Below are 13,596 nucleotides of genomic sequence, written 5' to 3' on the forward strand. Positions count from 1 at the left end.
TAAAGCTAGAAAAGGAAATTCAGAAAAAAATCCTCATTACAGATAGATACCAAGACCCTAAAAGGGGAAGTGACTTATCCAGGATCCAAACTGCAAATATTAGCATCCAGAGTATTATGCTAAGTTGTAGTAGGGGCTAAAGCACAGAGACAACACACCTCTGTCCTCTGAAGAAGGTGCCGTTTTCTCCACTTGTAGCAGCGAGAGCCGTTTTTCCAAGGCTAGTACAGAGAAGCAGGGCTGGAGAAAAGGAAGATAGAAATCATATCCACTAGGACATCATCAGAATGTTGGACACAGGAGTATAGGATATGAACAATTTACAGGACCATAGACACAGGCTTAATCAAACTCTCCCATTTTACAACAAATAAACTGAGGCCCAGAGCGATAAAGACATTTACCCACTCACTCACCGGATTGTTGCAGATGGATCTAGACGCAGCTCTCTTGGCTGCATTAACAGCTGTTAAACTAAAAGTGGTGTAGTTTAGTTCCACTGTCATCCAACACATTGGCAATGCATCGTATACTTTTTGTCTCTGTGTTTTAATACTTTCCTGGAAAGGATTGCTTTTGATATTTTGTGAAGTGGGCATCTGTCAAAACAGGATTAGTCTTCCTTTAAGGCAATAATTGCTGTTTCTAATTCTTAATGCCCAAAGAATAGAAAACCAACCCTTAACAATAGGAAATTAGGCAAAAGGAACCCAGGGTAATCCCCTCATTGCAAAAATGTGTTATTGATTTAACTAAAATACATTAATTCCCTGAGGTAAAATTACAAATTTATCTTTTCTGTGTGATTACTTCAAAGAATCTCAAAAATAACCAATATACTAACATCTTCAATGAGTTTTCTTTGTGCAGTATTCATCTATGGAGAATTTTGATGTTTTGGGGGGCAAGAATGGATCTATATTAGACTTCAATAGTTCTCTTTTTCTATTTTATTTTATTATGGGAACTTTTTCATGTTAATAGGTTACTATAGTCTCAAAGCAGATCTAAAAATGAATTTGTTCTCTATTTTAGCACCAATTCACTCTGTTACTTTAGACATTATTATTTCATTCCTGAAATCTGGAAATTATGCATAAAATTATACATATGTTCTCAAGGTAAAGTTTGAACATTGCTAGCAAAATATTTTGAAGAATATTCAAGAAGAATATGACAAGCTGAAGGTAAAGTTATAATACTAGATACAGAAACTAATTTCTTCCATTTGCCATCATAGTTTATATATGATTTGGTAATAGTAAATCATAAAATATGAATAATTTTGTATTTAAGGCACTAAAACACCCTTAGAGTCTTATTAATTTTCACTGTATCAATTAAGGTGACCAATTCAACCCAGTTTGCCCAGGAAAGCCCTCAGTCCCAGGCAAATTGGGGTGGTTGGTCGCTCTATCAATAAAGAGTTACTCTTGTCTTAGTCCATTTGGGCTGATATAACAGAATACCACAGACTGGGTGGCTTATAAACGACAGAAATTTACTTCTCACTGTTCTGGAGGATGGGAAGTCCAAGATCAAAGCACAGAACAATTGTGTTCTGGTGAAGGCCCACTTCCTGGTTCCGAGCCTGTGTCCTCACAGGATGGAAGGGGCTTGGGAGCTCTGTGGGGTCTCTTTTGTAAGAGCATTAATCCCATTCATGAGGGCTCCACCCTCATGACTAAGCGCCTCCCAAATGCCACACCTCCTAAAACCATCACCTTAGGGGTTAGGATTTCAACATCTGAATTTTTCAGACCCACAGCATCTCTATTTCACTAAGGAGAGACAAGTAGAAAGAAATTAAATTGGCCTGAATAAAGAGACAACTGCATGAGTTTAGGCTCTAGGCAACATATTATAACCTCTCTCCCACATCTAAATGAGAAATCTTTCAAAATACCCATTACATAATAAAAAAAAATACCCATTACAAATTGATTAGTGCCTATATGTCCAGATGAATTACCAACCAAAGAAGTTTTCATTCGTATTTGGTTTTGACCAACACACACCCAATCCACATAAAGGAGTTGGTAATAAATTATATCGTCGTCATTACAGAAACACTTTGAGTAAATAGCAGCTTTTCCACTACTCAAAACCCAATTAAACAAATAGTTGGCTAATCCAGAGAGGTATAAAGCATTACTTTGGAACTGAATATTTATGTCAACATATTTTCCAACAGTATGAAAACATGGTTGACTGGATAGATCCATTTGATATGTTTAAATCCAATTAAATACACGCCTTTATTAAATGCTCATTTTTCCATTTATGTTTCTATACATTTAGCCTGTTAATGATGTGTGAAATTGGGAACTAAACTTCATAAAAATTCATTATTAAGGAATGTAGCAATTGTATGTTGGGGGTAGAGGTCATAAAGCTGAAAAGAGAGCAAGGACTCGAATTATGGTAGGAAAAAGTAAGAAAGAGACATTCGAGAATGTTCCTTTAGCACAGGGGTTCTCAAATTTGGCTGCACCTCAGGATCACCTGGGGAGATTTAAAAGTTCTAATGCTCAGATCACATTACAGATCAATTAAATCAAGGTTTTTGAAGGTTGAGACCCAGGCATCAATATATTTTAAAGATTCCCAAGTAATGACAACATACAGCCAAGTTTAGGAATCTACTGCTTTAGTAGCTTCAGGCAAGTGCTTTTGTATTTGTTTGTTTGCTCCCCATATTACTAATTTTTAATAATTCCATAAGAATTAATGATGGCTTATAGAAAAATAAGAATCTCCTCCATGTCGCTCCCAAATGCTTGTGAAGAGAGTTTCATTTTACAGAATTGTAGAGAACTGCTTCCAGAAAACACAGCTGAATAAAAACTGTAAGACAAATACTAAAAAGTATTTCACAAAACTCTGCAAACTTACTTCCACCTAAGTCTAGTAAAATCTCTTTCAGGTGCTTAATCAAATATTTTCCCAAGGTGTTAGGCTCCTGTAATGAGCCTCTATGATGAAAATTTGCCATATTATTTTAGCCTCTGTTTAATTGCAGGAACAACTAAGTAAATTTTTCCTTAAACAAATATCATATTGTTTTACTGTTTCCAAAATGCACATTTTATATTTCTCTAATAGTTAATCAGGCATCACATGTAAGTTCAAATAAAAAAATATTAGCACTAGAAGAAATCATAGGAATCAACTGATTGGGACCTCTTGTTTAAGAGATGCGGGAGCTAACGTCTAGAAAGGTTAGTCAAGCCCGCCTGGAACTCAGATCTCCTGTCTATCTATATGTAGCATCTCTGCCAGATGGAAACATCAGAATTGAAGAAAGCATCGCATAATTTTTTTTTTAAGTTTACATTGTGTCAAATAATATACTATTTCTCTATAAAAATAACGTAATTCCAAAAATACCTTTTATGGACATTAAGCAATGTTGTACCATAATTACATATTTAGCCTTTCACAAAAGCAAATGGATACCAGATAATGGTATTATTTTCTGAGTATGCAATAGATATTGGTAGCCCCAGGGAATCCCTACCACCAGGACTAATGCCTTTCTGTAGTCTCTCTCACATTTATTCTCGGCTTGGCCGTGTGACTTGATTTGACCAATGGAATATCAGCAAGCATGACACAAATAAGGGTTTAACAAATGCTTACACATTGGGGCTCATCCCCTTGGAATGCTCCCTCTAGGAAGCCAGCTACCATGTCAGAATTTCATTTATCCTGAGGTCTCATGCTTTGAGGAAGTCTAAGCTAGCTTCATGGAGAAGCCTCATGAAGGAAAACTGAGGAACCCAGCCAACAGCCATAACTGAAGCTCCAGACATATGGCTCTGCTCAAGCCATTCCACCTAATTCCCTGCCATTCAAGCCACCCAGTTGAGGCCCCACATATCATGGAGCAGAGATAAGCCATCCCCAGTATTCTGAATCTGAAATTCTGACCCACAGAATTATGAACAAATAAAACGGTTATTGTTTTAAGCCAGTAAGTTTTGGGGTAGTTTTTCATATGGCAGTGGATAAGCAAAACGGAGTATTTAAGATGGAAGAGTCTATTATTTGCTCAGTGACAAGAGCTGATTTAAGGCTAGTCCATTAGCATCCCACCAAACTTTTGACCAGGATTTTAGTCATTTTAACACGGAAATGGATCTCCACAGAAGTCCTGGTCCAAGAACCACAGACAACGCACCAACGCTTCCAAACGTAAAACCAATGTCTTCCCTCTTCAGAGATGTCAGTGAGTAAAGCCCATGTATGTTCACAGCTCCTCTCTGCCTCTTCAAAATGGGGACCAAGCAGTAACTTCAACCTGGAGAGGAAGGCCATCTCCTGCTCTTCTCTAGAGCATGCTGGGATGCCCAGGTAACTTCTTATCTTTGAGATTCCATTCCTTTGACTTCGTCTTTAAGTTCCTCATTCCAGGGACATTAACAACTTCTGTATAAATATTTGTGGTTACAGTAAGTATCACACAGATCAAGAGTTTCACTGAAAGGTGATCGATTTTCAATGTAGATAAGCAATGTTCTCCTTCACCAAGGAACTATAAGGCCTTTACAATGATGGCCTTTAAGATGGTCATGATTATCAGATAGCTCTTAGTTATAACGTTTAAGTTTTTAAGTCATTAAGACCCTTGAATACTGTCCATTCATTCCAGACATATTTCTTCACAATGCCATACATTAAATGCTATACTCTTATATGGCCTTTAATCAATAAATACTTTTAAGATTTTTGCTGTTTATATATATATCCCCTGAAGTGTCTTGTTCGATATTTGTGTATCACAACAATGTTGGTTTCTCCGACTTACTACGTGCCTGAGATCATTCTCATATGTGTGACTCATTCCCCTTCTCATTTATTCTTTTACACATCCACATGTCACCATCTTTCTGAAGAGGATTAGAGAGTTTCTAGAATACATTTGCAGTGAGGTCACGCAAAAAGGAAAAGAAGACAGTGTCTCTGACATACTTCACTATCTGATGAGCTAACCACACTTAGAAGTTTTAGTGAAGAACTCTGTGTGTATGTGTTTATGTATTAGTCATACTGGTACATAGACTGTCCTACTCACCAAAACTTCTCTTTGAAATTTAAATTAGGAGCCACCTAATAAAATTACGAGTCACCTAATAAAAACTACAAGTCAATTTATGCTAATTTTTAAAGTGTGCATACACAACATAATCCTCATGCATGTGACATACATACACACATACACTAGAAGAAGTTTAACAATAACAACTATTCTTGACTGAGCTTTGCATTCACAATCTCATTTAACACTTGTCACAACCCTGCAAGGTATTATTATCCTCATTTTACAATTGAGGAAACTGGGGCTCAATTGGAGTGAATTAACTGACTTGTGGTCTAAAATGGTGGAATCATTAATTTGTACCCAGTGTACTTGCTCTTTCAACTGTGTCACATGAAGTCAAAAATGGTTGGAAAGAGTTACGTAAAACCTAAACACAGGCAACACATTTTGATGAACTCTTGCTCGTGGGGTTTATCTAAGGTGAGAATCCAGGCATAAGAAATCTGAATGTACAGGGTACTAGAATAACACACAGGAGTCAGAATATACACTCAGGACTAGGGAGGGACACACTTTTACGACCAAGAGCTATCTTCCCATTACCCAAAACCCAAAGCATTCAATCCTCTGTGCGCAGAGATGTTCTCTTAACTTGCCACTTCCTTAGCCTAAAACTCTATCAGTCAACACCAGGGATGAGCTTAGTAAGTTCCAAGGCCAGAGGACCTCACTCCTGCATCTGTCCAATTAGATGTCACACTAACTCCTACTTTCTATCAAAATTATCTCTCCTCATAATGCTCAGAGAAGAAGAAAGGAAGAGAAGGATGAAGAGAAGATGGTAATGGATGGTAATGATGGCTGGGACATAGTTACACAAAACATGTTCAAGAGTTATCACTTGGAAGTATTTTATCCAGTCTCATCATAAAAACATGTTGTGAAGATTTCTACTTATCATTTCCAATACTCTAGAAGCAGTAGTTCGAGGTCAACATCTAATCTGAAGTCTTATCTATATATTTATTAGTGTTTCTCTAATTTTAATGTGCATGCATATAACTGGGGATCTTGTCAAAAATGCAGATTCTGGGTTTCCAGTAGGTCTGGGTTGAGAGCCCAAGATTCTGCATTTCTAACAAGCTCCCAAATGATGCTGAGATTGCTGATCCCTGGACCATACTTTGAGTAGCAAGATTATAGATGAGTTCAATCCATCAGCCATTTGATATATGCCCTAGACTTAATGTCTTATCTGTAAGCCAGTCTCAATAGATTTAATACAGATTTGACTGGGTGAAAAATACAGCAGGAAAGGTGGCATCCTTGAATCCCATTAGAACTGTCCTGCTCAAAGCAAGTGAAGCAAGAGCACTGATTAAGTAAGGCCTTGAAAGAAAGTGTCTCTTTGTTCTAGTCAAGAGTGGAAAACAGAATGAAGTCTGGAAACTAAAGGAATCGACCACTTTGTCTCAAGTTACTCCTGGCCTCAATGCATTACATTAGTACAAACCATGAAAAGTTCACCACTAATCAGACTCATTGGAGAGGATGAAAACTGCCCGTCCAACATTGTCTATCATATTAGCTGACAGCACTAAAAAGTATGCCACTATTTACATATGAGCATTCACCTATAAAATTCTTCCTAAGTTCTCTCCAAGTACCATTTCTTTATTCAGTGAGCCACACAATGGCTGAAGTTTGAAAAAAATAACAATGACTCTGTGAAATTATGTCCTATTCCACACTCAACTAAACCAGCTTGGATCGATTGCTTTCATTATTGTTATTGACGTCATTATTCTTTGTTTTCAAGAAACTCACATATGAGTTGGAATTAGGAACCAATCAAGACGTATTTATTAAGCTCCTAACAAATGCCTACTATGGAATCAGTCACTATTAGGAACACAAAATGAGGAAGTACATGAAGGCAGAATGTCAGAGAAGGAAATTAAAATATACAAAACAATGCTTTTGCCCAACTGCAGTTCTCATCACCCATAATCATGGTAAGTAGTCATAATAATTATTACCTTTGCTGGTATTATGATAAGGAAATTGATTTGAGCCAAGAGACAAAAAGGAGCATGTCTCTTCAAGTAAAGCCTTTCCACCCTCTTGAAATTTTCTCCCACACTCAACAAAAACTTCAGAAAACCATCCATGACCCTTTGGCCCAATTTCACCAAGTCAGCTCCTATGACTGGCCTCACACCCTTCTCAAGCATCCAGGCATTACCACATGGTCTCCCCTAGTGAGGCCCCAGCTTGTTTTTCCAGAAGGCGGCAGTCATTACATGAATGGCAGGTTTGCAATGCAAGCTGCCTTAATGTGGGGCTTTGTAGACATCACTCCTGGGCTGTCATTAGTGTCCTCTCAGAATAATAATCAGCTGGCTGACCAAAAAAGGGCATTCCAAGAAAACTCATTCATTCAAGTGTTTGGGGAAGCCAGGAAAATCTAAATTTATTTACCTTTTAGTTATTCAAAGGTCTAACATACACACAAGTATAATAGTCATCTAAAAGTTTATGAACTATACCTGCTAAGGTGCTAAGAGTTGGGAGAGTTTAGACACCTATGGGTGGGCAGCATCTTTAATCATTCCTGCATGTACAGGGTACTGAGCCACTGGTAAGAGACTTAATTGTGGAGACAGGAAATGAGTGGTTCCATTTCTCACTCTGTCCCTTCTTCCCTCTACAATGTCAGGTGGTTAGAAGGTTCTGGAAGAGACTTCTCTACAGGAGACAAGGCATCCTCTGTCTTCCTCCTCTGCTCCCACCTCTAGCATGAATGACCCTAAACCAATATGGCCCAAGGGAGAAGATGACAGCGCTCAAGTCTTCTCTCTTCCACCCAGAGGTTAGAGTGACCAGAACCGGGTTCTGTGTCAGATCACATTGGGGCTGCCTTTGAATAGCAGATGTCCAGAGTCAGTTCTCTCCCCTATCACAAGAAGCAGAGAAAGAAATCAGCTCCCCACGCCAGTGACAAGCACAGGCCTGCTAACTATTTTTACAGCAGGCAAAGAGTTAAAACCACAGCCTCCAGAAAGGCGCCTGTGGAGTCTTCAAGCAGCTGGCAGAGGAAGCTGGGAGCCTGCACCTCTGGGCAAGCCGGAGACCCATCTAGGGGTCCAGATATTGGGCAGGCTGAATGAGAGGGACCCCCAGACAGCTGAAGTGGAGGAAGAATGGAGGATGGAGCCCAGGGCTGGGAGTTCAAGGCTTTGATACACAAATATGTTTTTCCAGTATCTTCCTGTTGTGCTTGGAATTGGATCTGCCCCACCTCGCCGCACCAAGAGTGTGTAAGAGGGAGAATTCAGAGCTGACTCCCATAATCCTTTAGAAGTAAAACTTTCTAAGTGGTCTCTGCTACGCTTAAAGGATCCAAACGACACCTGGAAGGCGCTGCTGTGCTTGTTTGGCTCTCACATCAGCGGGAAGCTTGGGAGCCTCTCGGATATTCACTTCCGGCCCCCCACCTTTGTTTTGGTGCCTCCAAGTGACCTCTGACATTTATAGATTTATATAAAATCGCCTCGATATAAAAGCACCTCCAGCGCTGCTTCTCTTGGACGCTCCTCATCTACTCTCCTCTGTAGTCAGCCCCGGCTCAACGTTTCTTTGCGGGGAGGGAAAGGGGCATGTCATCTCTTGCTGTCAGCAGTGGAGACGGGAAGGGGATGTTAAGAGAAGGTGAAGAGGAAGCTAAAACTGCAGGAAGCAATCATGTTACCTCAGTTTCCCCAGACCCACTCAAACCTGGAAGAAACAGAATCCATTCACAGAAAAAGTACAAAGATGGGTTTAGGTCAGGCAGTAGACAAAAAGCTCCAGTTCCTGCCCTCACACTTATCCCTTTTCTAAGTGCTGGCTCCCTTTACAAGACAACTTGTCAGAGTTTATTTCCATATTGGCGTCTATGTCTTCAAGGCACCCAAAGTATCTTGTGTATCTTTCAACATATCAAAAGGCAGAAAGAAAAATGTTCTTGGATCAACTCCTAGAAAAACCTTAAACCAGATTTTCCTGGGATATTTCAGGCCAGTCCATGCCTGTTATTCCACACTGTGGCAGCTTTCTTTTAAAATATGGATTAAACAATGTGATGAATGAAAAGATTAAAAGTTCACAATTCCAGCAGCACTGGTTTCTAAATTGCTGGGTTATCCACTTAAAAACTTCTGTGGACTTATATCGTCCTCTCTGCTCTCCGGGGCCACCGCCTTTCTTACAGGGAAAATGGAGAGCCTGAGCTCTCCAGGCAGAGGGCACTGACGCTTGTCAGGAAAGTTGTAAGGGGGACCAGGCATCGATTCCAAAAAGGAGTGGAACCAGGCGGACATTTGGATTTGAGTATTTTCTTGTTACTTGAAAAAGAATTTGAGTTTATAAAGAATATAAAATAATAGATACATGGACGATATTAACTGGGTTTTTAATACCTATAGATGTCTATAGATTGACCAAATTACAAATAAAGTTTCATTAGGACACAGCCACACGCACTTGTTTACATTTTTTCTGCTTTGGGCGACAACAGCAGAGTTGAGTAGTCAAAACAGAGTCTCTCTGGTCCACAAAGCCTAAAATATTTACCATCTGGCCTTTGCAGAAGAAATTTGCCAACCGCATCTGTAGACACTAGAGCAGGAGAAAGTGAGTTGAAATTACACAGGAACAGCCGGGCCTGTCTACATCAACAGCTCTGCCAGGGAAAGGGGACAGACTACTAAACCTCCCCCAGAGCTGAGAGAGCTCTCATCCCTTCGCACACCACCCATCGCGAACAGGGCTAATTTGAAGAACAGCTGGATAGTCGGTGTAATAATTCAAAAGATTGAAAAACATCTGCTTCCCCACCCCGTAATTCATGCTTATGGCAAAAATTTAAAATAAGATAAAGGACGTATTTTGCTTTTTCACTTTTAAAATTGTAGAGTTTCCCAAACGCTTTTGCAGATGATTGGTCCACAGTTGCTTACCAAGAAGTAATGCTGTTCTTTGCAAAACGCCGGTTTGAACAGAGGAGGAAGGAGGGCGGTGGTGACTCACAGTCTTGGGTTTCCCCAGAGCCGGCCGCGGGGCAGGATGCGCGGGGGCGGGCTTTAGCCTTTGCTGGATCTGAAGGGCAAGAGCGCCCCCTGCTGACCAGAGAGGCAATTTGGGCCTGGAATCATCTTTCCTGCTCAGGGCTCTCATGTTGGTCAAGAAATCAATATCCGCACAGCCTCCTGAGAGAATGAAGGAATACCAAACATTCACAATTCATGCCCAAGGCATGGCAGCAACTTTAAATCTCAGGAGTTTGTATAGCATGTATGGTAGCAAAGAACAACCACCAAAACAGACTCACGAGCTTCTCACTTCTCTCCCCGAAGCCCCCTTCCCCACTAAAAATCAAAATAAAACCGCAGCCTTCTACAACAGCTCATTGAACACAAATTCCCTTAACAATGAACAAAGAACTTAATTCCTCATTTGAAATAGATACTGGCCAAGGATTTTGTTCGAAATAGGTTGAACCATATGAAATTGCTGATATTCCACTTGTTTGACCCACCCACAAAAAGAGCAATTTCATAGGGTTCAGCCTAAATATAATTGAGTCCATCAACAACTGACAAAGGTAGACTAGAGAGCCTGGAGGTGTGAAGTTGGGGGCAGGCTTCTCTTCTTGACTGACAGGCACAGTGGTTGGAGGTTGGGGATACAGGACCCAAACCCCGGGGCCTCACAACTTTCCCAGGGGCATCCTCAGAACTCCTCTGACCAATGAAAGTAGAGGCTGGGATCTTAAGGTATCTTCTTGTCATTTAGGCAACTCTGCTCCCCGTGATGCCTAAACATTTTTTAAATTAGTTTTTTTTTTTTTTAACACAAGTGTTCTAATAAACAAGCTTCAGGGAAGAAGAAACTTTAAAATCGTGATCTCACTCTCTGAGGTCCTACAGAACAGTAAGGCTTGCTCATGGGTGGAGTAGAACCGCCACTGACTGTAGCTGTGGGACCGCAGTGGTGGCTATGCTACGGCGACCAGTAGCAGTGAGGACTGCGTCCAGGATAGACACAGGTGGTATCAAAGATCAAGTGTTAAGAGGGCAGGGACTTCTGATTTGAAAGTGGGAGAATCTGGGAAGCAAAACATTTAAAAGATCTGAGTACTAAACAAATTAATGTGGAGACTCATTCATGCATCTGAGTTTTGCAGTAAAGTCGATGTGAATCTGAATTTCACGACCACGGTGGCCTAGATATAAGCAGCCCTATCCATTTTTCAGGAGTGTCAGCTACAAGAGTGACAAAAACTGTGAGTTATAAGAAGACTTTGAAATAAAACAACCATGAGAGAAGAAAGGTGGGACAGCAACTCAGTGACGTGATAGTCTTAAAAGAGATTGGCAGGACCTCAAAGGAAAATTCTAAGTAGACTTATTTGAAAGGTCAAGTCAAGAGAGTATATGGGTGCTCATACCCTGAGCTAGTCCAATACTTCGATACATTCCTTAAAACGTGCATGATGATTTAAGGCAAGGGTCTCTAGGTTAACAACAAAGAATCATGGCTTTGGATTTCTTGGATTTGAAAACACTGTCGTCAAATGCCATCCTCCAGGACACTGACACTGAATACAGTAAAAGCCTGAATTATACCCTTCGCCCAGAACATCAAGCTCCCCCAGGAGAGTCCAGTGTGTAGCTTAAGGATGGGAACCACTAGGCTGAAGAGTTTCTCTTTCATCTAATTATAATTCACTATAAGCTTGGGGACTTTAAGTACAAAAAAAAAAAAAATCCCACAGCTGTACAGTATATTCATTTCAAGAACAAAGCAGAAAGCCAATCATCCAGCAGAGGGAGCAAGAGGTAAATAAATATTTTTTTAAGCTATAACATGAAATCTTAAGACTTTAGTGACCAAATGATTTATTTTGTATGCAATGACGTTATTTCCTGAAAGGTAAAGAAACTTGGTCACAGTAACACAGAGTACCATCCTACATCTCTTGACTCTAGGTCCCTGATCTTTCCCAGGATGAAGCTGATGTGGAATGACTTTTTAATGTTCATTTACCTACAGAAACATGCATTCAAATTCCTTATTGAGATCAAGAAATATGGTAAAATATATTTTAATTGGTAGTAGACAACATAAAAACAGGAAGGACTTCTAAGGAAAATGCAAAGACATTTCTTCCTCTTTAAAACAGATCAAGCGGACCCCCCCTTTTCATTCATTCCTTCATTCACTTACTACCATCAGCTGTGTACCTACTATGTTAGACACTGTTGCCGGACCTCACCTAACATCACTTTATAGCTCTGTATTGAAGTTTGGGATGTTTCGGCCTCTTCTTCAGGCAGCCCGTTTCGTGGGATACAACACTGAGTATTATTGTATTGTGTTTCCTCATCTGGCTGTTGGTGTACACTCGTGGCTGTTGGTGTACACTTGTACTCTTGTATTTAGAGTGGGTAAGATGGACAGAACATTTCCGGATGAGCTTTCCAGAGTCACTGCACCTCATAGGTTTACTTATTCAACACACATTTGTTGACAAAGGTCCAGTCCTCAAACTTTAGGCTTCAGAAATTTGATTTTATCAGTCCACTCACGGTTGATCAGGAGCTAAGGGAAACGAATCATATAAACCTCATTAACAGCCCCATTCGTTTACAGTGGAAGTCTCATTGTTGCCTTTGGTTTACCTTTATCCAGTCCACTTTTGTTTCATGACCAATGTGCCTACAAGCTAAATTAGATATCAGAACATTGTCTGGTGATCATGGAACAAAGGCAAAGGCTGTGAATAGGCTTGAAAGGCGTTTGTCTAAGCAATAGGAAAGCAGCATCAGTACCAAATAGCAATCTGCTGTGATGAAAATACCGTCTCTGCCAGATGGCTTCTGTTGCACAGTATTCTATTGTCTGCTCCAGACCCCACCTATTTCCCCACATTCACAGGTGCTGCCATGGACACCACTTGCCAGCCCTATGCTAGCCTCCCTACCAGACCGAATTCTCGAGGGGACAAAAGGCTTCTTCGTATTTGTCCCCGGATGACACTAGGCTCCCAGAACTTCTAAGGATCTGACGGGTGAATGGGAGGGTAGATGAACGGGTAGGTGCATGAATGAAAGGCAACTCCAGTTTCCCAGACTCTGCCTGGGTTATCAGAAGCCTAAGCTTCAGACCCCATTTGGGAGGTGTTAGGGGTCTTATTCCAAATCATCACTAGTTTGTTCTTTAGCTTTATTTTAATTTCTTTGCTTTCAAAACTGAGTGTGTTACCACTGATACTACTTTCCCTTCTCAAATAATGATTGTAAAGAAAAAAGAAACATTTGAAAGAGTGGTGTATCAGTTATTCTAATTTAAAATCAGCATTTATAAAGCATGGTCTATAGGTCTCTTTTTAAAGATATAAGGAACTGCTCCAGGGACAAAGTCCAATGGCTTCCCATGTTACACAGAGTAAACCATTGCTATTGATCTCTGACCTCCTCTGCCATCACTCTCCCTTCCATCCCTCAGCA

General features: G+C 40.3%; 1 long non-coding RNA gene across 1 annotated transcript; it reads left to right on the plus strand.

Moving 5' to 3' along the window:
• Positions 1 to 4,258: 4,258 nt before the first annotated feature.
• Positions 4,259 to 9,561, plus strand: LOC138916251 (uncharacterized). The gene is made up of 2 exons (XR_011423228.1): positions 4,259 to 7,059; positions 7,764 to 9,561. It is a non-coding gene; the product is annotated as an uncharacterized lncRNA (long non-coding RNA).
• Positions 9,562 to 13,596: the final 4,035 nt, after the last annotated feature.

The sequence above is a fragment of the Equus caballus genome, chromosome 11, assembly GCF_041296265.1.
Source record: "Equus caballus isolate H_3958 breed thoroughbred chromosome 11, TB-T2T, whole genome shotgun sequence".
Lineage (NCBI taxonomy): Eukaryota > Metazoa > Chordata > Mammalia > Perissodactyla > Equidae > Equus > Equus caballus.